A 24,550-nucleotide genomic window follows, 5' to 3' on the forward strand; every position below is an offset into this window, starting at 1 on the left:
CCATGCATGCATATGGTCTCTAAGGTCTATGTATTCTCCACCCATCTATATATTCTACATGTATGATAGCTATCTAAGGAATGCACTTGTCTCTAGTATCATGGAAATGTCATGGGAAAAAACAAAGCACTGCCAGTGACTTTGTGCTGAATTCAGACAACAGGATGAAAGTCCACTCAAGCACATGAAAAGACCCTATGAGACCCGTGTCTTTTGCAGGAGACTGATAAATTAGTTTTGTGGTTTGTTGGATATTTCTGTTATTTTTTTCCCGTTAAAGGGGTTTTGTTTTTACAAACACCTTTCAAACCAGAGCTGCCTTGTCTCTGTTGCCAGATCTCGCTTTGTAACTTCATTAATGAAAACAGGATAGACAGGGAGGCAAGCATGGGCTTTCTCCCAAACCACATTGATGTAAAATACTGTCTAGAGAGATCACCATGGAGAAGCACTGCTTTCATTTTATTTATTCAAAACAAGATGGGGCCGAATTGGACATAAACCTTATTTACTGTTCCACCACAGTTAGCAAAGCCCATTGTATCATGTTCATCTCTTATTTCCAGTACATTACCCAGCATGAAAAGACCATGCAGCAGGAAATACTTAATTTTGTGTAGCTCACTGGAGACTGGGCATCCCAAATAATGCCAAAATGCCCAGGTCGGCACAGCTTTCCAGAAAGCTGGCACCACCTATTTCTCCACTGTCTCCTCTTAAGCAGCTCTGAACTCAGGATGAATGTGCTCTGAGACTGGCATGGACTTGACATCCAACCCTGAAATTTTCTCTCATCCAATGTTCACAGTATTTCTTGAAACTACAATTTGTTCTTATAGTTTAGCAAATACTTACTGCAAATAGTTAGCTGCTGTTCATTGTCTCTATGTTCCACTTGTCCACAGTATCCAATATTTTAGGCTGTTCTTAGATATGAAAGAATCCTTTCATCTGCCCTAAATGAACAAGAGAGCTCTGCTGTTTGATACAGTCTGGGTTTCTGGCAGTGAGAAATCTGCAATATGGAGAAACAACACATATAAAAATAGGTTATTGCACAAGATAGAAGGTTTTTTGAAGATCTGACCCAATATTTACACAGATTTTTTGATGTGACATTGTATCTCACAGTATACAATGGCAGCTCCACAATATGCTGCAAAAAATTACCAGAAGGCAGTCTACCAAACGTGGCACAAGGTATCCAGGGTTAGCCTTCCATGATGCCAGACTTCTTTTGCTGATAAAAACCTGGTGCTCTGAGGACATACTGCATCTTTAAAAAACAGCCAAATGTGAACACATCCTGCCAAAACAGCTATGTCAGTAGCACATGCCAGCAGAACTTCTGCCAGTAAAACTTTCTAGTTCAAACAAGGCCAGCAGCAGCAGCAACAGCAGTGTACACAGCCCCAGGGCCCCTCATGAGTGGGCATCCTGGTGGCTGCAGTGCAAGGGGTGAGGGGAGAGCCCAGCTGCCCTCATCACCCAGGCCAACATATGTTGCAATCCGTATCTCTTTAGGAAAACTTTTTACACTGAAAGGGTTATTAAGCATTGGGAACAGGCTGCCCAGGGAGGTGGTTGAGGCACCATCCCTGGAGGTATTTAGAAGACGGGTAGACATAGTGCTTAGAGATAATGGCTTAGTGACGGATTTTGTCAGAGTTAGGTTGATGGTTGGGCTAGATGATCTGAAAGGCCCCTTCCAACCCAGGCAATTCTATGATTCTGATTCCTCCTCTGTACGCTCCTGTTGCTGGCCTTGTTTGAACATGGCAGTTTTACTGTCAGAAGTTCTGCTAGCAGAATTTCAACAATTGATCTGCAGAGGACTTCTTCTTTGTAGGTCCAGTTATGCTGGCATTATGCAGCACTTCTCACTAGGCTGCAATGGAACCGTCCATCTTACTTTGCTGTACCGCCTTCGTACCACTGGCAGTCCTCCCTCTGCAGTACTGTGCTGATGCAGCAAACCGAGCTTCCAGTAGGCCATTCTCTGCTAAATGATAACATATACTCTGCTGGAAAAAACAAGATGTCTTTCACTCTTCTCAGACTGATCAGCAACAGAATTGTAGTGTTAGACACAACTGAGACGGGTATGAGCTTTGGTTTGGCTGCTGTCAATGGAACTTTTCTTCAAACTTTTTGACAGGAGATCATGTGACATTTTGCAAATAAAATACTAACAGGAAAAAAAGAAACATCACTGATAATTATTGAAAGATTTTCATTGATTTTGCTGACACTGAACTCTCCAACTGAAAAAAAAAGACAGAAAGTAGGGAAGGGCTAAGAAGGGGTGAATGTAGGCCCAGTGTGTCCTGTGGGAAGAATGGTACAGCTGCTCATAGTGGGAATAAGAGGAAATTTGAACTTTCAAACCCACAAATAACAGGAATTCGTGGAGAATGTGATCTCAAGCATAGGGATCATCTTCTCCAGGGAAGCTGTGATTTGCTGGAATAGTATGAAAATGAAAAGAAATTAAACATAAGACTGGCTAAAGGGTGAAATTGGCTGCTAGGGTAAAAATAACTTTAAAACAAATATTTTAACTACCAGAGTCAAATGCTTAGAAACAATCAAAGTGACCACTAGACCATGAGTACAATTCTTACACTCCAGATTTTTATAGCTGTAAAGAGGCATGTACATGGAATTATGAAAATCCTTATTCTAACATTTTAAGTAGGTGTTATTAAATTTTAGGTAATTTCAGGTATGAAATAGTTCAGATTTTTGAAGACAAGAGTTTGGAAAGTTTATATCCACTACAGTCTGAAATTTAATTTTCACTGAGCTGAACTGTATCTCCTGCAAATGTGAAATTGAAGAATTCACTTCCTACTATTGTGCTACCTGGCTCTGAATGGTATTTTACTAACAGAGTTCCTCAAGGATACATCTTCACTCATATTTTTATTCATTACCTTTAAATAGGAAGATAGAGTTTGTTAATGAAATTTGCTGATGACACGAAAGTGGGAAACATCATTAATATGGAAAGGGATGGCAATATGATACAGGAAGACCTGAATAACCATGAGAACGAGAGTAATAGAAACAGAACGAAACTTAATAGCGCAAATTGCAAGCTTGTGCCCTTGTGAACTAAAACAAATTTCTGTCGTAAGTTGCAAGGTCATCAGTTCAGAAACAAAGATGTGCAAGTTGTGCCTGGAAGTGCAAGTTAACCACTGGCTTTGAATGTTAAGGGGGGATGAAAAAGGCAAATTTGATCCCTGGGTACACTGGGCAAGATATTTCCAGGAGACGGTGCGAGTGTGAGTGGCTGGAGGAGGGAGTGCTGAGACCCCCTCTGGACCCGTGTTCTGGAGAAAGGGATTAAGACGGGCATGGGTGCAGAGAAGGGCAGAGAGACTGATCGTGGGACAAGCCTGTCACAGCATAAGACTACAATGGCATGGCTTGTTTATTCTGCCGAGGCTTTCTCCATATTATCTCTTTAAAGAAGATAAAGAGCAATTTATGCTAAAAGAAAATGTTGATTCAGAGACAAATGCGCATTATCTGACCTGGAAAACTCAAAATGGAAATTTTTAAAAAGGTTTAAAACCACTGGAGAGGTAAGATTCTGAAACAGCATCCCAAGAAGACTGGAGGATGCAAAAACCTAACTATATTAAGATCTGTATTAAAGTTGTATAAAAAGAATGGGGTGAGGTAGTTGCCCGAAACAGCAGGAGCTAGACCCAGTTGTCCCATTCAGTGTTCCTGTGGTAAACTTTGAAATGATTTAGTAGTCATTCATTAAAAAAAGCAAATAAAGAGCCAGCCTTTGCTTCTGCATTAGCACGAATCGGATCATTTTTCAACTGGTGAGCCAATTCTTTGTTTTTCTTGGTAATACGAATAGCAGTGCCAGTTCCAAGGACAAGATGAATACAAGTGGAATTTAGTATTTGTAGTTACAGGACTAAATAAACAAATATTATTTCTCCCCCAGGTAACAATGAAGTTCTCAGAGCATTACTTTTTCATGCAGATCGCTTGCTGTAAGGCCAGTTGCCTGCCTCAGTCAAAGAGATTCCCATTTGAAAGCTCAGGAAAAAGGCTGAGTAGCACTGCGAGCCTTGAAAAGAAAACAACTGTTTTCGCTCTCTCTCTCTCTCTCTGTGTGTGTGTGTGTTTTCTCTGGTACGGTTTGTTGTGCAACAGCAATAATCTCTATTGCTTTGTAGTATACTCACAATAAATGGCTTTTTAGATTGATTACATGCCTCAACTTTGCTTTGGCTATTAATCAATCTCAGCAGCTGTTTATTGCTTTGTACATTACAAAGCAATAAAGATTATCCCTTAAAGAGCTGTTAATGCCTCATGGAAAAGTTTGAAAACCATTCTTTTTAGAAATAGTACTGCTGATATATAATTTTCTGGCTTTTCTTTCTTCCTTCCATGTTATTTTAAGAGAGCACAGTGCTTGTGAAACGCACAACCATGTGTCTAACCATCTTTGTTGCTTTTTTGGATTCCTTTCTATTGCTTTGCATATGTTTCCTTAAATTGCTAAACATGGTGCTCCATTGCCGACAGTGTTTTGTCTAATGGTCTGGATTCGTCCTGAGCCAGCAATGGATTTTGCATACGAGGGTAACATCCCCAGACATCCCAGCATCAGTACTATTCCTGTTCTTCCTGAGTTTCTTTTTATCAATAATAGTTTTAGGACTTGTCTACACTGAAAAATGAACCAGCAAATATCTAGCAGTCTATTTATGAATGTAAGGTTCCCTGTGTGGACACTTTTACTCCAGGATAAATAAACTAAGGAAAAAGACATTCTTTGTTATTTTGGAACAAAGACCTCCATGTGGGGAGTGATACTATCCTACATACAAAAATGTAATTCTACCTGTAGAATTACATTGGCAAAAAAACACTTTAATTTCTGGCAGGAGCTGCAGCTCCGATATTCATGGATATTTGAGTGGTATCTGCATGACCTTGCAACTGTCGTAGATGTGCTCTCTTTGTACTTGTGCCAAGCCCACCTACTTTTGCAACCCTGCTGGCCTGCTCAGCACCGCCTCTGAAGAAAGGTGGGCTGCTCTGTATTTTTGCAGCTACTATTTTTCGTCACTTCTTGTATTCTACAACCTGCCCCTGAGCACAGACAGGAAGGATTGGATGAAAGAATTATTTTTCCTTCTGTCCTTGTCCCTGTGCATATTCACCCAGCAAACTACAATCTGGCCCATCCTGTCTTAGTGCACAGGAGATTTATTGTCAATGTTAAACCACAAGCTCAGGTTTTGCAAGCTTTTCTGTGGTCTGCTGTCAGTGCAGTCTTTAGTCATGATGTAAGCAAACCCATTTCTAGCGGTGAGGAGCTAGCTTACATTCAGTCATCTACTTTTTCTACTGAAAGTATGAACAAAAGCCCAGGGTGTGCAAAAAATTTTGTAATTGTTACCCTCTCCTTCAAAATTGGACTGTTATCTGCCCATTCTTAACACATATACTAAGACCAATAATCAGTCACTGGTTGATGCCGAACTTGGTTTCAATCATATTAATGAAGTAGGGTTTGATATATTAAAGCTGTAAACTAATTGAAGTAGGGGCTTAATATATTAGAACTGTAAATTAGAGTAGGAGCTTAATTTAGGAGACTAGGCGCCTTAAGGCTGTACAAAGAGCAGATGCAACAGTTGTAGTACTAAATGTCAGAACTTATCTCTTATTTTTTAAGACAGAATGCTTTAGGACAATATAACCTTGTAGTAGAAGCTTATCTCTCAAAACAAGGGGCCCAGGATTACTGAGGTATGCAAAGACTAGTCAAAACTAACACTTTTGATGCACCAGCAAGAATAAAGAAGTAGAGGCCTGCAGTTCACCAGAAGGTCACGATGAAGAGGAATGGAGGAAGTAAACGACCACCAGATGTCTCTGAAGACCACCAAGAGACTCTAGTGCGCATGCGGGAGTGGGCAGTAACCTGTAATAATGAGTTAATGAATAGGTAATGATTTCTTGGAAAACTAGTGAATATGTATACATAGTACGTATTTAAACTGTACAACTAAATCAGTCAGCACACATGAGGTGGAGCAATCCCCTGTGCACCCAGCGCTGCAATAAAGAATACCTGCGTAATAGTCACCGAGGCTATTGAGTCTTAACTTCGGCATTTCACTGCATCAGTTCTGGCACCCCCGATGTGACCCGCTCTGCTCGGCTGCAGGACCTGCTGACAGTAAGACTCCCTAGGATACCCCGGGAATTTCCCGGAGGGCCTCCTTGCCTCAATCGGATTGCTGCAGGAGCAGACAAGGACCATCTAATAAGGTATTCTTTAAATATTCTTTAAATTTTTGGTATATAGGTAAAACGCGTTCTGGGTTAAGGGATCGGTCAATAGGGGGGTTCCCATAAGTCATAAGAGACGTCTTACGCAGGGCGCCGTATACCAGGCTACTAGTGCCTGAGGGTATACATTTGATATTGGTATAAAACTTGCATAAGTGTTTGTACTTCTGGTTTTGTGCATGCTCATTGTGAGTAGCGTACTCTGGTATTTAGTATGTTGGTACGGGCTGGGGCTAAGCTACATACTTTTGTGATAATGTACTCTGTGGCGGTACTGATTTATTGGTATTGAACTCAGATATACACATAAAGAATTATTTACTGAAAATTGATTTGGATTTGGTACTTATGTGTGTATGGACCGAGTCGCGACTTGTGTGTGAATGAACTGAGTGGGTGAGACGCGGCATAGCTGCGAAGCAAGTGCGGAGTTCTGATCCACAGTTCCGTTATCCCACGAGGGGTGCGGACGGAGATGAACGAAGCAAGTGCAGGGTTTTAGGACCCGTATAACCTTATTGTTAACTCTGTCATTATTCTGTTACGCACATATTAGCATCCTAACGTGAAAGTGTAAATTGAGAGGATAGCAGAGTGATAATACTGTCAGTTTGTTTGTTCTCGCGTTGCTGTAAAGTAGTTGTGAATAGTGTCCGAAGTGCATTTGAATGTGCCCTCCCTGTTTTGTGTCAGAGTGTATATGGTGTAGTCGAAAACTGCGGGTAACTTTTGGTTGGACTTTAGTTGTCCTAAGTGTAACACGTGGACAGACTGGGATAGGAGAGAAAGGGCTGCTTATATAGTTTATGTACTTCGTGGATTAAAGAATCAAATCAGGAGTCAGTAAAACGGGAGGACAACAAAGTGGTGGTATTGTGAAGAAAAGCCCCCTAGGGTGTATTTTAGCCCACTGGAAAGAGATAGGGGGACCGCCAGGTGGGAATGTATATAGGAAGACATTAACTAAGTATTATAATCAATGGTGGCCCCTGTACAAACTAGAGGATAATGAAAAATGGCCCTTTAACGGATCTTTGAATTAAAATACTATCTTGCAGTTGATGTTGTTTTTATGGAAAGAAGGAAAGTGGGATGAAGTTATGTATGCAGATATGTTTTTCACCTTGCGAAATCACCCGGAATGGCAAAAGGATTGTGGTATTAATATACCACTGCAAGACCCTCTAGTTTTATCCCTCGAAAAGGAACAAACAAAGAAAGGAGAGAAGGGAACAGGAAAAAATGAAGCGATGTTGCTCAGCATGTAGCATTGGACAAAGATGCCTGAAAGTAACAAACCCCAGAAAGAAAAAGGAGGAGGTAGGTGATCTACTCGAGGACATGGAATTCCCTCCTCCACCCGAGAGTTTGTCCCCCCCACAGCCGACATCACCATCCAAAGCAGATAATAGTAGTGGGAAGAGGGAAGAAGCTTTTACTCCAATTACGGCACAGACCAGGAGTAAAACCAAGACAGATCCACAAATCATAGCCCCGCTGTGGGAAGTAATGGGGGCAGGAGGACCAGCTAGAGTAAGAATTCCCTTCTCCACCACTGATTTGAATGCTTGGAAAGAAATAGCTAAAGGGTATTGGGATGACTCCTTTAAATGGCAAAATGGTTTGAGTTGATAGTCAAAAATCAAGATCCTGATTGGTCAGATGTAGATTTAATCTTGGGAGAGATGACAGAAACAGGAAAAAAATTAGTGTTAAAAACAGCTTGAACCCATGTGAAAGCTCAAATTACTGGGGGTACTTTACAGGGACATGTAGATGATCATGTTCCCCTGACTGATCCACATTGGGATCCCAATGATGCACATGATTATAGAATGTTAAGAAAGTATCGAGAGTGGATTAAATTAGGAATAGAAAGTGCCATTCCTAAAGCTGTTACTTGGTCAGCCCTATATGCGATCAAACAAGGGACAATAGAAAACCCTACAGAGTTTTTGGATAAGCTAAGAGAAGCTATGAGAAAGTATACGACTTTAGGCCCCTCCTCGGATGTATGGCGACAGCAATTAGTATCTTTATTTTTATGACAATCATCTACCGACATTACGACATTAGAAAAAAGCTCCAAAAATTAAAGGAAACTGAAATAAGGGACTTAGAGAAATTACTTGAAGAGGCATGGAGAGTTTTTCTCAACTGAGAAGATGCTGACACAAAGAAATTGACAAAAGTAATAGCAGCCTCAGAGCAGAAAGGGATGGTAAATAGAGGAGGATTTAGAGGAAGGGGAAGGGGAAGGCCCTTTGGAAACAGAGGAGGAGGGTTAGGAAGAAATCAGTGTGCAATTTGCCGAGAAATAGGGCATTGGAAAAATGAATGCCCAAAACGCAGAGAAATCCTGCAGGCTTTGATAGCTGAAGCAGAGGCCGACTGGTGGGGACCTGGGGCATCTATCCTAGCAGATCCACTGGTTACAATAAAGCTTGGGAAAGCAGAGAAAGAAGTAGAATTTCTTGTGGATACAGGTGCTTCTTTCTCTGTTTTGAATCATGAATTGATCCCTATAAATAAAGATTTTGTGAATGTAATAGGAGCCACTGGCCAACACTGGCCAACAAAGCATTCTTTTTGAAACTGCTCAAATTTAAATTAGGAAAACGAATTGGAATACACCGATTTCTATATTTACCAAAATCACCCAAATCATTATTAGGTTGGGATTTATTAGAGCAATTGGAAGCCAAAATAATCTTTAAACAAGGAACTATGGAATTAAAGGTAGAAGAAGATCAGATTATTGAAATTTTAAGCCTAGCCCTAATGCACCCTGAAGAGCTTACTGAATCACCACCAGAACTTGAAGAAATCATTAACCAAGTATACCCAGGGGTTTGGGCTACAGGAACTCCAGGAAGGGCGAAAAATGCCATTCCCATAGTAATAGAGATTAAGGAGGGAGCAAGCCCAATACACCAAAAACAATACCCCTTGAGATTAGAAGATCGTAAAGGAATAGAAGGTCCAATTAATGATTTTTTTACAACATGGGCTACTGGTGGAATGTGAATCAGAATATAACACTCCCATTCTACCAGTAAAGAAACCAGATGGGACTTACTCAGTAGTGCAAGATCCAAGGGCAGTAAATAAAATGGCTAAAGATTTGCACCCTGTAGTCGCCAATCCCTACATTTTACTTACCAAGTTGAAAAACAGTCAGGTATGGTTTACCATACTAGACCTGAAGGATGCGTTCTTTTGTCTGCCTTTGGCCAAAGAAAGTCAAAAGTTATTTGCATTTGAGTGGGAAAGACCCACCACTGGCAGAAAAACCTGGACAGTGTTACCCCAAAGTTTCAAAAACAGTCTGACAATTTTTGGAAATCAATTAGCATGAGAACTTGAGGCCTGGAGGCCTCCCTCCAAAAATGGAACCCTTTTACAATATGTGGGTGACTTATTAATAGCAACTGAGACAAAACCTGAGTGTATCCAATGGACTGTGAGTTTGTTAAATTTTCTTGGACTAAATGGATATCGAGTCTCTCAACAGAAAGCTCAGATGGTACAACAGCAAGTGACCTACCTGGGATATGAGTTGCCTGGAGGACAACGAGAGTTGGGAACCGAACGGAAGGAAGCCATCTGCAGAACTCCCCTCCCTCAGACGGTAAAAGAACTCAGGACCTTTTTAGGAATAACAGGTTGGTGTTGATATGGATTTACAATTATGGAATCATAGTAAAACCATTATATGAGCTCCTGAAGAATAATCCCACTCAATTGACCTGGTCCAAGGAAGCTCAAAAGGCATTTGAAACACTTAAAAAGGAACTAATGAAAGCCCCAGCCTTGGGCCTACCTGATGTCACTAAACCCTTCTGGTTGTTTTCCCATGAAAGACAAGGCATAGCTCTAGGAGTCCTAGCTCAGCGGCTAGGACCCTACAAAAGAGCAGTAGCCTATTTCTCTAAGCAGCTTGACGAAGTGAGCAAAGGATGGCCAGGACGCTTACGAGCTGTGGCAGCCGTGGTCTTGAACATTCAGGAAGCTCGGAAATTTACCTTAGGCCAAAAAGGTCACAGTGCTAGTCTCAGAAGGGAAATTGCTGGCTTTCCCTGTCCCGGTTTTTGCAATACCAAGCCATTCCAATTGAACCTGATGATGTGAATATTGAGGTGACTAATGTTACGAATCCAGCTTCTTTCCTCAGTGGCGTGACATCTGAACTGCTGACACATGATTGCCTAGAAACCATAGAGACTGTGTACTCCAGCAGACAGATCTGAAAGAAGAACCCCTAGAAGATGCACAGGACTCCTGGTTCAAGGATGGAAGCAGCTTCGTCCGACAAGGTATCTGAAAGGCTGGGTATGTGGTGACAACAGCAAATAAGGTAATTGGATCCCAGCCCTTACCTGCTGGAACATCAGCTCAAAAGGCTGAAATTATTGCCCTGACTAGTGCCCTAGGATTGGCGAAAGGGAAGAAGATAAACATATGGACAGATTCCAAATATGCCTTTGGGGTTGTCCACGCTCATGGAGCCATTTGTAAGGAACGAGGATTGCTGACCACACAAGGGAAACAGATTAAACATGCGGAAGAAATACTTTGCCTATTAGAAGCAATTCAACTGCCAACCAAAGTCGCTGTCAACGCACTGTCGAGGACATCTGAAGGGTAACACTGACCAGGAGAAAGGTAACCGATTATGACGCTAAACAGGCAGCAGAAAGAGCGCAAAAGATCTTAACGCTAATTCTAGACAATAGAGGTAAGAGTGTGGATAAGCAGGAAAATATTGAATACTCTAGGGCTGATAAAGAACTAATAGAAAAGTCATGAGGGCAGATTCCTTCAAAAGGGTGGGCCTACTTGAATGATGGCAGAATTATAGTTCCTGCCAAACAGATATGGGGAATTGTCAAAGAAGAACATAATAAAACACATTGGGGAGCAGATTCCCTGTATAAATTTCTAAATCAGAAATCAGTAGGGAAAAATTTATACACTACAATCTGATAGATGACTCAGCAATGTGAAGTATGTTTGAAAAACCATCCTAATACTAGAAATCGAGTACAACTGGGAAGCATCGGAAAGGGAAATATACCAGGAGATCACTGGCAAATCGATTTTTCTGAACTTCCAAGAAGAGGGTACATATGCCTATTGGTACTTACAGATACCTTTTCCAGATGGCCAGAGGCATTTCCATGTAGAACAAACAAAGCAAGAGAAGTGACTAAGGTACTATTAAATGAAATAATACCTCGATTCGGGGTACCCATGATCATTTCATCAGACAGAGGTACTCATTTCTGTGCGCAAGTAGTGCAACAGGTAAGCAAACTATTGGGAATTGATTGGCAATTACATACACCTTATAGACCGCAAGCCAGCGGACAAGTGGAAAAAATGAATCACATGATAACAAATAGCCAAAATATGTCAAGAAGCAAACCTATATTCGTATCAGGCACTACATATTGCACTACTCAGGATACATGTAAAACCCAGAGCTAAGGAAAATCTGAGCCCTTTTGAAATATTCTATGGGAGGCCATACCAAGCTAAATATCAAGGGGAAGACTTGAATCAGATAGGGAACCAGTATTTACAAAATTATGTTATATCCTTAGGAAAACAATTGGAAAAGATTAATAAGAATGTTTTGGGAGCTAGGGCTAAGGGGTTGGACCATCCGATCCACCCATTTAGCCCTGGGGACTGGGTTTATATTAAGAATTTTTCAGGTGATCCAGTACAGGAGAAGTGGAATGGACCACTCCAAGTCTTACTGACCACCTTCACTGCAATCAAGATCAGAGAACAACCAGCCTGGATCCACTACTCCCGCGTGAAGAAGGCTCCAAATGAGCAACGGACTTCTGAACTGGCTGGACCCTTGAAGTTGAGATTACAGAGAAGTTAGAATGAAGCCTTTAAAGGTCTTAGCTTTAAGCGTCAGCATTGTAAATATTGTTGTAGCTTGGGATGAAAATGTACATTACGCGACCATAATGGCAATAGTAAACGCAACCCAAGCAAAAGACTGTTGGGTATGCACAGCATTACCAAAAGGAAACATGAGACTACCCTTTTTTGGGGTCACCTCAACTCATTGGAATTATGATAACAACACTTTGCCTGAGTTCTGGAGACGGTCAGATGGTGGTTACTGCCAATATGATGATACGAGCAGGGAAGAAGGTCTGAAATTTGATTTGCACTTGCTAAAAGATGAAAATACTCAGTTTCTAGTGAGCAGCAATAATTGCAGTTGGAAACAAAGATCCCAGAGCTGCCTATGCCCACCCCCTCCTTCTTCTGTGGGAGTGGGCAGTAACCTGTAATAATGAGTTAATGAATAGGTAATGATTTCTTGGAAAACTAGTGAATATGTATACATAGTACGTATTTAAACTGTACAACTAAATCAGTCAGTGTGCATTAGGTGGAGCAATCCCCTGTGCACCCAGCGCTGCAATAAAGAATACCTGCGTAATAGTCACCGAGGCTATTGAGTCTTAACTTCGGCATTTCACTCCATCATTAATGATGAATAGGTTTAGATATTCATTTAAACATCGATGCGTGTGTAATAGGTATATGCTCATTAATAATAAAAATACAGAAAAAATGCCTAGAAATATGTAGAAATATTCTCTCATATAGTGATGGTGTAACCTAGACTATGCAAAGTAAAGATGAGGAAAAAAAAGACATACAAAATGGCAAAATCACCTTGGTGAGAGAAAGCTTATCTGGATAGAAACGATAAAATGGAAACAAGGTGAAGAAGAGGAAGCGAGTATGAAAGGGTGAATGGAATCCCTCCCCTTTCTTTTTCCTTTTAATTGACTTCTGTCCTAAGGATCTTTAAATCATCAAATGTTCTTAGAGGATACAATTTCACATTTTGTTAGTAGCTGAATGTAGCCCCTTCATCTTATGAGTCTTCAGTTTTGTGAAATTAGTTACAGAATTACATCTGCAGACTGACACATAGAAGAAGAAAAGACTCACTCATCTAAAATCAGCTATTTTTAGTAGCTGTATCAAGTGAAATGGATAAATAAAGTACGTAACATGCCACGATGAATTTTCCTGGTGTACCTCATGTACAACATCTAGAGAACTTACTGTAGACAGAGGGTATGAAGTGGAAGATTACTTATCTTTTGAGACATCACCTGTCATATTCCCTATTTCTGAGGAGAAGACATAGAATACAGGCAGTGCAAAGAATTGCTCTTAAATGATACAAAAATTCCTGTTCAGCAAGGTTCAATATAATCAGAAAAGCCAGTGTTGCCAGATGCTGTGAAATGTTAATAGTCAATGTTGCATAAATAAGAGCCCTAAAAATAGCCCCATTCTAAATTAAATAAGATTTTTCAGCTACATTTAAGTGCAAATATGATGGAAGTAGAGTAAGTGCAAGTTGCTAAAACCAACACTGCAACATCACCTCATTTACTTTAATTTTCACAAATATAAATACTTAAAAAGAAAACCCCTTTCTTTTGAAAGCTAAGGTTATGCTTCTGATGGGAAGCCCTGGAGACAGATAACGTGTTTCCATCATGGAGGATGGCATGGCTGTAGTACTGCCGGCTGCTGCAAAGTCACTCGGCCTGGTCCAAGCAGGATGTACCTAGCAATCAGATTAGACTATCAACAAAGATCTGTGCAGATACATTTTCTTTTGCTATCCCCACAGTGGTTATGAATTTCTGTTTCTTTACTGCAAAAATCAAGCAAGCCCCTTGGCATAAAATGACTGAGCCTTGTTTGCTCTACACCACTGGTCGAGAAGTGATCAAGTCCTTCACACATTAAAAGGATTTGGTACAGATTCAAGCAATGAAAATTTGTCCGAGATGTTTAATCTCTGTAGGTACAGGAGGTCAGCCAGTAACAAGACTATCATTAAGTGTGCTCCAGAGTCACGCTAGAAAAATGACCTTTCCAGTTTGGCACGTGTTTAAACATAGTCGACAGACAGGAAATAAGATAATCACACCCTCTAGGGTCTTGCAGCAGCTGACACCTTCATTCCAAAGCCGGGGTAATTTTGAAAGGTAGGCATGTTCGGTAGGATAGACTGTGAGAAGCAGATGAAACTGAAGGTACGAGGAACAGCGTTGCTAGGTGGGAGGGTTTAGAAAAAACAACTGTATTTCTTTTAGCTGTCTTCCTTTAGCACACCACTTTTTTAGATTGTTCTTTCCTACCCTTCAGCTATCCCCTCACTGCTCCTGGAGCAAGCCTGCAGAAAGTGAAAAAGCACAAGAAGTTGTGTTCAGGAGGCTTCCAAATACTTTATAACAGTCTCCAGCTGTGATATAAGCAGAAAACCATAATATCAATACAGGTGAGCAGCAAATAAGGATCTGTTATCGTACAGCTGCAACCTTAAGACCACAAACATGTGACAGAAGATACCTTACTGCCAAGCTAAAGCCAACCTGTTATGTTTTATGGTCAGGTAGTGTATCGACTAATAATCCTCCTACTTCCTCCTCCTAAAGATGAGGCAACATCTAGGTTGTCTCTGGGATGGGGCATCATTTTGCTAGTGTGTTTATACAACATCTCACATTATGGAAACCTGGCCATGACCGGACTCCAGGGTGTCATCAGTCTGCAAGTGATAGATGAACCAAACAAATGAAACTGAACCACAGAAAATAGGATCAAAGTGAAAAATAAGAATGTATTGGTCACTTATGGCAAATTTTCTGATTTTATCATTATTGTAAGACAATTCTTGGAAACTTCTCAGATAGTGAGGTTTTGCCTTATGTCAGAGGATATGAAAGGAAAGACATTTTTGAAGAACTGGTGGACTTCACTTCTGAAAGAGCTGTGCCCTTCCCTTGAAAACTGGACTACTGGCTAGCTATCAAAAGGGAATTTTGGAGCCATCAAGTTCAATAGAGAAGTTCTCTCTTCATACTCTGGCAGCAATGTCAAATGCTAATAAGAAAATACTTGTTCTAGTCCCAGGAAGTTCTGTGGGGACTCTAATCCCTGAATGATATACAAATTCACTTTGCTAGGAGCATGTATTTCCAAGAAAAGGACACTGCAAATTTGAAACACAAATTAAATGTGCAATCAAACTAAAAAAAATGCACAGGAAGTAAAAAATCACCAACAATCCACCCCACATCTTATTCTTACAGAGTACCATTAAAAGAATGAAAGCCGCTTTACATACTTTAAATTAGTTTTATAAATCAGTCCAATGGGGAAACTTGAGAAAATAAATTAACCAGTTACAGGCCATCATCACACAGTAAGCATTTATTAGAACTCATGGTAGAAGATAGAGACTCTGTGTCCCATCTCTTGAAGGCCAGTACAATAATTCAAAGCCAGAAGTGGTGTGTGCAACTACAGTTTTGATTTCCCACTGTGTCGCCCTCATCCCAGTGGAATGTGAGGACTGAAACTTTCCTCCAGCAAAGGCTAGCAGATAGAGATCCTCTGGGTTATGGCAGACCACGCAGGCCGCAGAGCCATTCCTCCCCCTCTTCATTGTGCAAGATGCCAAGATTTCTACTCCATGCTGCCAACAGCAAGCCTGTGTGAAGCCCTTTACAGGATACTCAGAGGTGGAACAGGCAATGCTTGCAATAAAAGACTTCAGGCCGGCTAGCAAGGGATGCAGCGCTTGCACAAACATGGAGCTGGGGCAAGTGAGAAAATCTTCTCCAAAGAGTTCTCACAGTCTAATGCTTCAACCAAAACTCTTTTCTTTCTTATTGTTACATCCTACTGCTGTTATATGTATGCTTTTGTAGCACTTGGAAGCTTGCTAAACTACCTTACTTGTTATTCCAGCATTTCACTATTCTGAACAAACACTAATCAAAACAGTATTTCAGGCCCGGCCATTGTTAATCATCCCACAACAAACTGTAGTCAGCAAAACCCTACCATATTTCATGCAAGATCTGGTTTCATTTTTTAAATAAAATTAAACATATTTGATTGATATGAAGCTGCAGCCCTGAAGCAGGTCTGGAGGCCCTTCTGGAAGAGAAATTCTCTGCTAGATGAGCAGATGTGGCTTTTGTGGATCTACTTTTGTTGTGGTTTAACCCCTGCTGGCAACTAAGCACCCTGCAGCTGCTCGCTCGCTCCACCCCAGTGGGATGGGGAGAGAATCAGAAAAGTAAAAGTGAGAAAACTCGTGGGTTGAGATAAAGACAGTTTAATAAGTAAAGCAAAAGCCGTGCACGGAAGCAAAGCGAAACACGGGATTCATTCACTGCCTCCCATCGGCAGGCAGGTGTTCAGCCGTCTCCAGGAAAGCAGGGCTCCATCACACCTAACAGTTACTTGGGAAGACAAACACCATAACTCCGAATGTCCCCCCCCACCCCTTCCTTCTTCTTCCCCCAGCTTTATACACTGAGCATGATGTCACATGGTATGGAACGTCCCTTTGGTCAGCTGGGGTCAGCTGTCCCAGATGTGTCTCCTCCCAGCACCACCACCCCCCCCAGCCTACTCACTGGTGCAGTGGTGTCAGGAGCAGAAAAGGCCTTGACTCTGTGTAAGCTCTGATCAGCAATAACAAAAACATCCCTGTATTGTCAACCCTGTTTCCAGCACAAATCCAAAACATCGCCCCGTACTAGCTACTATGAAGAAAATTAACTCTACCCAGCCAAAACTCTGACTGACTGAAGTGAGATAATAACCAGGAAGATCACAGCCTACAACACTGCATTGATTCTTCATCTTGCCTTGACTGGCTGTAATTTTTTTATTTTATTTTTGGTAAACAACGGAAAATTAAATATCATCTCATGTTTTAAACACAAGGCAACAGCTCTTTAAATAATCAACATTTCTCCATCCCTTTTTCTATTGTCCATCCTAATCTTTCCTATCCCTGACATTCAAAAATCATTAATTTGTCCCCCAAGCCATAGCATCAGATCAAAAATTCTTAATGTTTATTGTGTCTTTTAATGATTTTAAGTATCATTCTACTTCTTAAGCCTTTGTACATTTTTATTTTCATCTTCTCTCCAGAAGTACAGGGCTAGAGACACATTTTTCCTCAAATGAAAACTGAAAATCTCATGCAAGTCACTTGACCTTTTGAGCTGGTGCGTTAATAACTATGATAAATATCACAAGAGTCAAATACAGTCCCTGATAATGGACTTACCTTGGGAGACTACGTTCTCCCAGGCCAGACACAGTGCCTAATACAGGTCTTTGGTGACACTCCCCACTTGACCTTGCACATTGCTCCACCATGGAGCAACTCGAGAAACTCCTGCTGAAAAGCCACAAGCAAATGACAGAAGTAGAACCTGAGCTCAGAGCTCTGCTGTCATGCTAACAGTAACTTCCCTAATGCATGTGAACTCATGAATAACGATCCCAAGTCCAATTTTCAGTGCAGCTTCTATTTGTTTTTTGTACAGAACTTCTGACTTCCATTTTTCCTCTGCAAAAATTAGAAGTTTGCACTTAAAGAAAGCAATTTCATTTATATCAAAATACAAACTGTTCCACAGTGGTAATTAGTGGTGTTTGAAAAATGGTCTAACCTGGAACAAGCCCAAATCAAAACTGCAGAGCTAACATGCCTGTCCTTCAGGGTACTTAGACTGTGTCACTTTGTAAGATGAAGATAAAACAAACACCACCAGACAGGTTTTCCCTCTAAATAGAAGGGGTGAACATCATTGCTGTGTCTCTCACTGCCATAAAAATTTGTGATTAAAAGCAAAGGAAAGAAAGAGCATATAGTCTGGGAAAATGAAAATAAGCCCTCATCTTAGTAATAAACCATTCTAAATATTTGGTGTCAAATTGTGGTTTGTCATCCCTAGTGCACAGGACAGATGCAATAAAACAACAAAAAAAACCCCTAATAAGACAGACAGCTAATTACAATAACATTGTGAAGCTCAGGGATTTAATTTTAGGGGCTCCTTGGGATCACCTGGGATGTGCTACTTACCTGCATGACTGCAGGAGTACATGGTAAAACACGTCCACCTGCTATACAACTTTTAAATAAATGGTCAGACTGGTCAATCTTAAATCTCCCATTACACTGTCCACTGAGATGTGGCTAAACATCTGGAGATGATGGTGGACACTGCGCTCATATACTTCCTGATAATGGACATAATTGCTTCCCTTTCTTATTCTCATTTAACAGTATAAAATTACAAACTTTGCAGTGGTACCTGTACTGCAGGTACCTGTTCATGGAAAGGAAGGCAGGGGGTACAGCCAAAGGCCTAGTGCCTGCCTAAATTTTGCTCCACATTTTGGAAGGTGATCAATATTGCAATTTATAGGTGGTTGTTATTTCTGAGATAGTACTGATGTGAGGAGTAATATGGAAAACCTTTTATAAAGGAGACTTCACATGTAATTAAGAGGACCTTTTTTAAAAAAAGTTCTGGGTTCTTAAAATTACCACTGGACAGTATATATTGAAGGTTGGTTTTTTTGAGTGCATCCTGTGCTTTTTTTTTCCTGTACTTGAAGTATAAAAATTGCCTAGAAACATTTTTCCTTGAAATTTCTTATGATTTTAACTGGTTCTGCACGTCACCAGGTACAGACAATGCATCATCAGCAGCTGCCATTTATCACTATCTGGGCTCACCCTTGTTGGTGTCACACAACCTTGTCCACATGAAATTCTGGACACTTCTCAGCCAACTGGGCCATGGAAGTGCAGAATAAAAAATAAGCAGCCTGATGTAGATGATGATGTAATTCTGGTTATGGTCAAGGGGGAGAGATGTGCAATATGGTAGCACTCAGAGATTAATATATTGGTCTGAAATACCCTTTGAAATAAGGGCAGGAAAATGAAACACTGACTTGAGCTAAGATCATAGTCCATGAATTGTCAGAGCGCTGTTAGGGGACTAGGTATGCAATTAAATAGCCATAAGGAGATATGATCAGCCTCTGTTGTGTCTGCCACCTGGTGTGGGACTGCAGAAAAATGGCACAGAGAACAAATGTGAGTTATGGGGGGTGTTGTTTCTATGAAACTGCACAGTATCGGCCTGTCCACTTTAGGACAGCAACATTCTGGGCAAAGGAAGATTATGTATTGATATTTTTGTTAAGATTTAAAACCTTTTCCTCTTCTATTATATTTTTATTCCAGTTGTTTGAGGTTAAATAGTATTTTAGGTGAAGTGGGTCTACCAACGAAATTGCCAAACCAGTTGGCTCTGTGGGACAATTTCTATAATGGTAAACTAATCAGGCACAGGGCCTTTAGTCTGGATTCTGCCTTGCCACTATTCATACTGTTAAACTGTTAGACTGATACATGCCATGATACTGATACAGCCATGGTGCTGATACAGCTGAGACCCCAGCACTAACCAGGAAGGATTCCTACTGGGCTGTTTGGCTGGTTCTTCCTGTGAGAAGCACAAAATGCAGCCATGCAGCACAGTTACAGACATCTGTGGGCAGATATTACAAAGCTAATCAGCCAATGCAATTTTTTTTGTGAGTTTTGCTTGCATTTACCCAAAATACTTGGGGTAAAATTGTAACTTCACTAGGCTGAAAGATTTGCCAGGGATTTCAGTGAGATCAGGATTCCGCTAATGGACCTGGAGACGTTTCATCCCATGGTTGCAACATGTTCCATGTTTCCCATGTCTGCACGGAGCCTAAGTGCCTGTGCAGTGTGAAACTTCTGCAGCGTTTGATACCGGATATCTGCCCTGCGGTGTAAAGATTTGACTAAAGATGACCAGGCCTCAGACACAACAAAAAATGTTCCTTCTATTCCTCTTATCTTTTGGAATTTCAAAAGAGTTTCTGATATTTTTCATTTCCTACCCCCAGAGGAATATAGCCTGCTGAGCAACAATTCCATTTCGGTAGCTGATCCTAGCAATTTCCAGTACCGGCATTTCTTAGGTAGTCGTATTTATACTGAAGTAAAGAATTATCTAAATGCACCATATTTTAAATAATTTTAATTATGATGCTGTCACTTTTTATAATGGATGGTAGCACAGAAAAACAATAGTCCATCAGTGTACCAATGTAAAAAAATTAGTTGTGATTGGGTGAAAAATTGAGCATTTTTTCCTATGATTTAAGACATGGGAGACAAGGTTTTTCATATAGAAAGTAAAAGTTCACCAATAAATCAGCAAAAGCAGTTTTTAGACATGTGCTCTATACTTTCATTAATACGCTTTTTTAGATTGGTTGGTCTCTTTCTGTTTTGTAATTAACTTATCAAGGAGTAATGGTCTAATTTTTAAAAGCCGACTGGATGACAGAAATACTATTTGTTTTAAATTGAAAATATTTCAGCATCTGCCAAGATTAGATTTCCTTAAATTACCCTTTAAAAACATTGATTTCTAATACCGTATTTCCTTTTCTCAATAAAATAGAAATATGTGTTCAGAGGAAGCTGTTTTTAAGGAGGCATTGCTGAGAAACAAAGCAATTCCAGTAATATTAATCCCTCTCCGATGAGCTGCCAAAAATATAGTCTCCATTTAATGCTACAAGTTTGGTGTGTAGTCATTTTTTATTATCCACCAGACTGAGAATCTGAAATTAAATGTTCAGCAATATTTATATAAATGAAGAAGCCCCCAGCTCTATACTTTGACATAACTAGGACGCTCTAACGTAATAACTTTATAAAGATTAATTCTCCCCAAAATTAGTGCCAGATAAAAACATATGGCATTGTGTTTACCAGGAGGAAGAGCTCTGGTCTCATATATAGGCTTGTTGCATTCATAGCATATAACCAATGCCTCTTGAATGATGCCCTTTGGATATTTCATTGCTGTTATCGCGGCAATACCAAACTAAACATTATATTTGAAATATCCTTTACCTGTGCTAACCTCACATTATGTGGTTGATATTAGAAAGCTCATTAAAGTCTTTAATCCTGTCTGAAAAGTGGAAGTTAAAATGTCTGTACTTGGGCAGACCAAAGGTCTTCATAGCTTGGTTCTTTCTTCCCTGCAGTGGCCATTTGTGGGTGTTTACGAAAAGCTCATTAGACATATAAAATAATTCTTTCCAGGGCATATGCTGTAGTTCCCAGTAACTCCAAGCAGGAGACTTCTTTCTAGACTACTATATAACAGTCTTCACTGGGCCTGTCTTTCAGATCGCTCTGACTCCTTTTTTAACTCATTCCCATTTTTGCCACCATAACAGTATGTGTATTCTACATTGAATTCTACATTATGGGAAAAATAACTTCCTTGTGTTTTGAACCTGCCAAATGAGAATTTTATGGACTCCCATTCAGTTCTCTTATTGTGAGAAACCCTACGTGATTACTCCCTATCTACTCTTCTCCATACAGTCACCATTTTCAAAGATTTCTTTCACAGTATCCCTTCAGTTATCCTTGCTCCAAACAGAAATGTCTTAGTCTGTTCACTTTTCATTTACTATCTCCTGATATGGAAAATGTTTTACACCTTTGATCATTCTTCTTGCTCTTCCCTGTAACCTAGAGAAATATGAGATAGAGAAAAGCAAAGTGCTATACTGAAGTTTTTCATTTGTTCTCAGTTTCTTCCCTTGGGGTTTGCTTTTCAACTGTGACTGAGTATTTTCATCAAACTGGTCAAAATGATTTCATGGCCTCTTTCTTGAATGATAGTAATGTTAGTTGAGAAACCATTAGTCTGTATTGAAAAGTTAGGACTTCTTAAAATTAACGTAATTTTTGTCAGCTCTTTTCTCCTTCAGCTATTCATGGGGTCCTTCTGCAACATTTTACAGCTAGCTTTTGATTTTTGTATCCTAAAGGACTTGGTATCATCAGTAAACCTTATCACCATATTCTTTACCTTTTTGACATCACTTAGTAATAAAAGACCAGCACAGATTCCCAGTAAAATTGTAACAAATCTCTGTTGTGAAAAAATTTGTATTTTTATCCATTGCAGCATAGCTTTTAAACAGTTACTGATCCACAGAACATTTTGTCTCTTACCTCATCAGAAACTCATTTTTTTTATGAGGCTTTACTGAGGGACCTGGCCAAAAGTATTTTGGAAATCTAACTAGATCCCTCTCAGCTCCTAGTTCACTTTCATACACTCATCATAAAGAGCTCTAATAGATTTTCGAATTACAACTTTCCTCTGACAAAACCATATTGACTCTTATTCTATCCACTTACTGTATACACTAGTTCTAGTTTTGGTTACAGTTTTGCTTTATTTTCTTGGTACAGAAATCAGACATACCTGCTTACACTTACCAAACACATGGCAAAGCCTTAAAAAAATCCCAAACCCTCCACCTTCAATTCTTCTATTACTCAGGGCAATTCAAGTGGCACACCACAAAAAGCAATACAGCAATTTTGTATTTTAGCTATGCTAAAATTCAAGAGTAGATACCGTCGAGTCCTGGCAATTTGCACAATTCATTTTTATCAATCTGTTCTAGTATCTTTTTTAGTGAGAGATTTTAACCAGCTTAAGTCATCTGCACTGCTGCTAAAGATATGGACAACACGATGTCCTGCCCCACGTCCCATGTAACACATGTCCTTATTTCCTACCCCTGCCGGGGGCCCAAATCAGGCAGCTGATCCATGAGTACGTAACTGTAGGACCACTTGTGCTGCTGGCAGGTGTGGGGCACAGGGGAAGGCTGCAGCAAAACGGACTGAGAGCAGCAGAGGCTAATTGTGAAAATGCATCCTGATACTTCAGCTTGAGGCAGTTTGCTGTCATTATAGTTTTATGCATTTATGTGCATGAGGGATTTCCACAGAAGTCCATGCCAGCATAAGATTTAATTCTACTGTTGAGAATGGATATGGAGTGATGGTCTCCAAGAGTGTGGGAGCATCTCTGACCAGCAACACCACATATAAAGAATGTCTCCCTTGGCTATCACAGGTACAAAAGAAATACACTTAGCCAACAGCTGAGAAAAGCAGGAACTCTCCCTATTCAACTACCAGATAAGCAGGATCAGATGATACATTTTCAATGGGAATTTTTTTTCTTTGCATGTTCCTGAAATCCATAATGAGAACTGAAATTCACTTTAGCAGAGCTTTCAGGGGTTGCATGGATACAGAAAGTAAGCATTCAAGCAGAAGTCTCATTCTACTTTCCTGTGATTTCAGTTATTAAAAGATACACCACTCTTCCACCTGCCTACACAGGGACTCTGCATTTTGATCATTGGCCTAGGACTATCATCTCTCACTTGCTCTTCTTACAGGTGTGGACGTATAAACCTGTCTTTTTTAATGCATGTACACCAATACACATACTTTTCAAATTATGTACATAGAAATATGAGTGATTCTTGCAGAGAGGGAACACTTTTAAGTATACTAACAAAACTTCTTTGATGGACAATAATGGGAGTACACAAGAATAAAAGGGGTTTTCACTGGCAAAATAAACACATACACAGGTGAGATGTAGCATACCTCATCCAGATGACAGTGTTGCGAACGATCTTAAATGTGCAGTAACAGGCAATAAGGCTTTAATGGAGCCTCAGATTCCTCTGAAGACTGAGCTCTTGCTTCATCTCCTAGGGATGTTAATATAAGCCAGACCCCTGATGCAGCATGGCTAGAACTTGGGCTGTGATTTGTAGGCTTGCAGGATACTGGAAAGCCATAGTTCAGGAGAAAGAAGGTTGATGAGAAAGCTTATCTTTATAATCAGATGTACTGCTAGTAATGGTCCTAATTCAGGAAAGCACTAAACATAGTGGGACTTCATCATAAGGAAATATTTAATTTCTGTATCCTGCCCTGTTATTCCCATGATACATCCAGAGATCTGTATTATGACTTTTGTCACTAGTGCAGGAAGAACAGTACTCCTGAACTGGGCAAGCAAAGGACAAACATTGCCCAAATTCCACATTCCCATTAGGTCTGGGATTTTCAAGTATTTCTAGGGAGGAGAGTCCCACAATCTGCTTCCTTTGTTTTGTGGATGCTCTTTCAAATACATTGTTAAATTTCCTTAATTGTAAAAATACATTCAACACTTATACTTCAAAAAAATCTTGTATTTTTGGGGAGGGTATACTTGGACTTTTGTGATAGTACAGCCAGATGGTGTCCTGTAAGAATCTGGTGAGATTACAAAGCTTAGAAAATCTATTACTTTAAGTATCCAAAAGAATACACAGTTGGTTTTGAAACTGCTCTGTCCTAATATCACAGAATTGCTGC

General features: G+C 40.2%; 1 long non-coding RNA gene across 1 annotated transcript in view; it reads right to left on the bottom strand.

Moving 5' to 3' along the window:
• The window catches only part of LOC141741094 (uncharacterized), a 39,391-nt gene that overhangs the window by 2,027 nt on the left and 12,814 nt on the right, over positions 1-24,550 (bottom strand). Inside the window, exon 4 of the long non-coding RNA XR_012586263.1 lies at positions 856-1,015. This is a non-coding gene — a long non-coding RNA (uncharacterized LOC141741094). The remainder of the gene's footprint in view (positions 1-855; positions 1,016-24,550) is intronic.

This window comes from Larus michahellis, chromosome 3 (genome assembly GCF_964199755.1).
Source record: "Larus michahellis chromosome 3, bLarMic1.1, whole genome shotgun sequence".
Lineage (NCBI taxonomy): Eukaryota > Metazoa > Chordata > Aves > Charadriiformes > Laridae > Larus > Larus michahellis.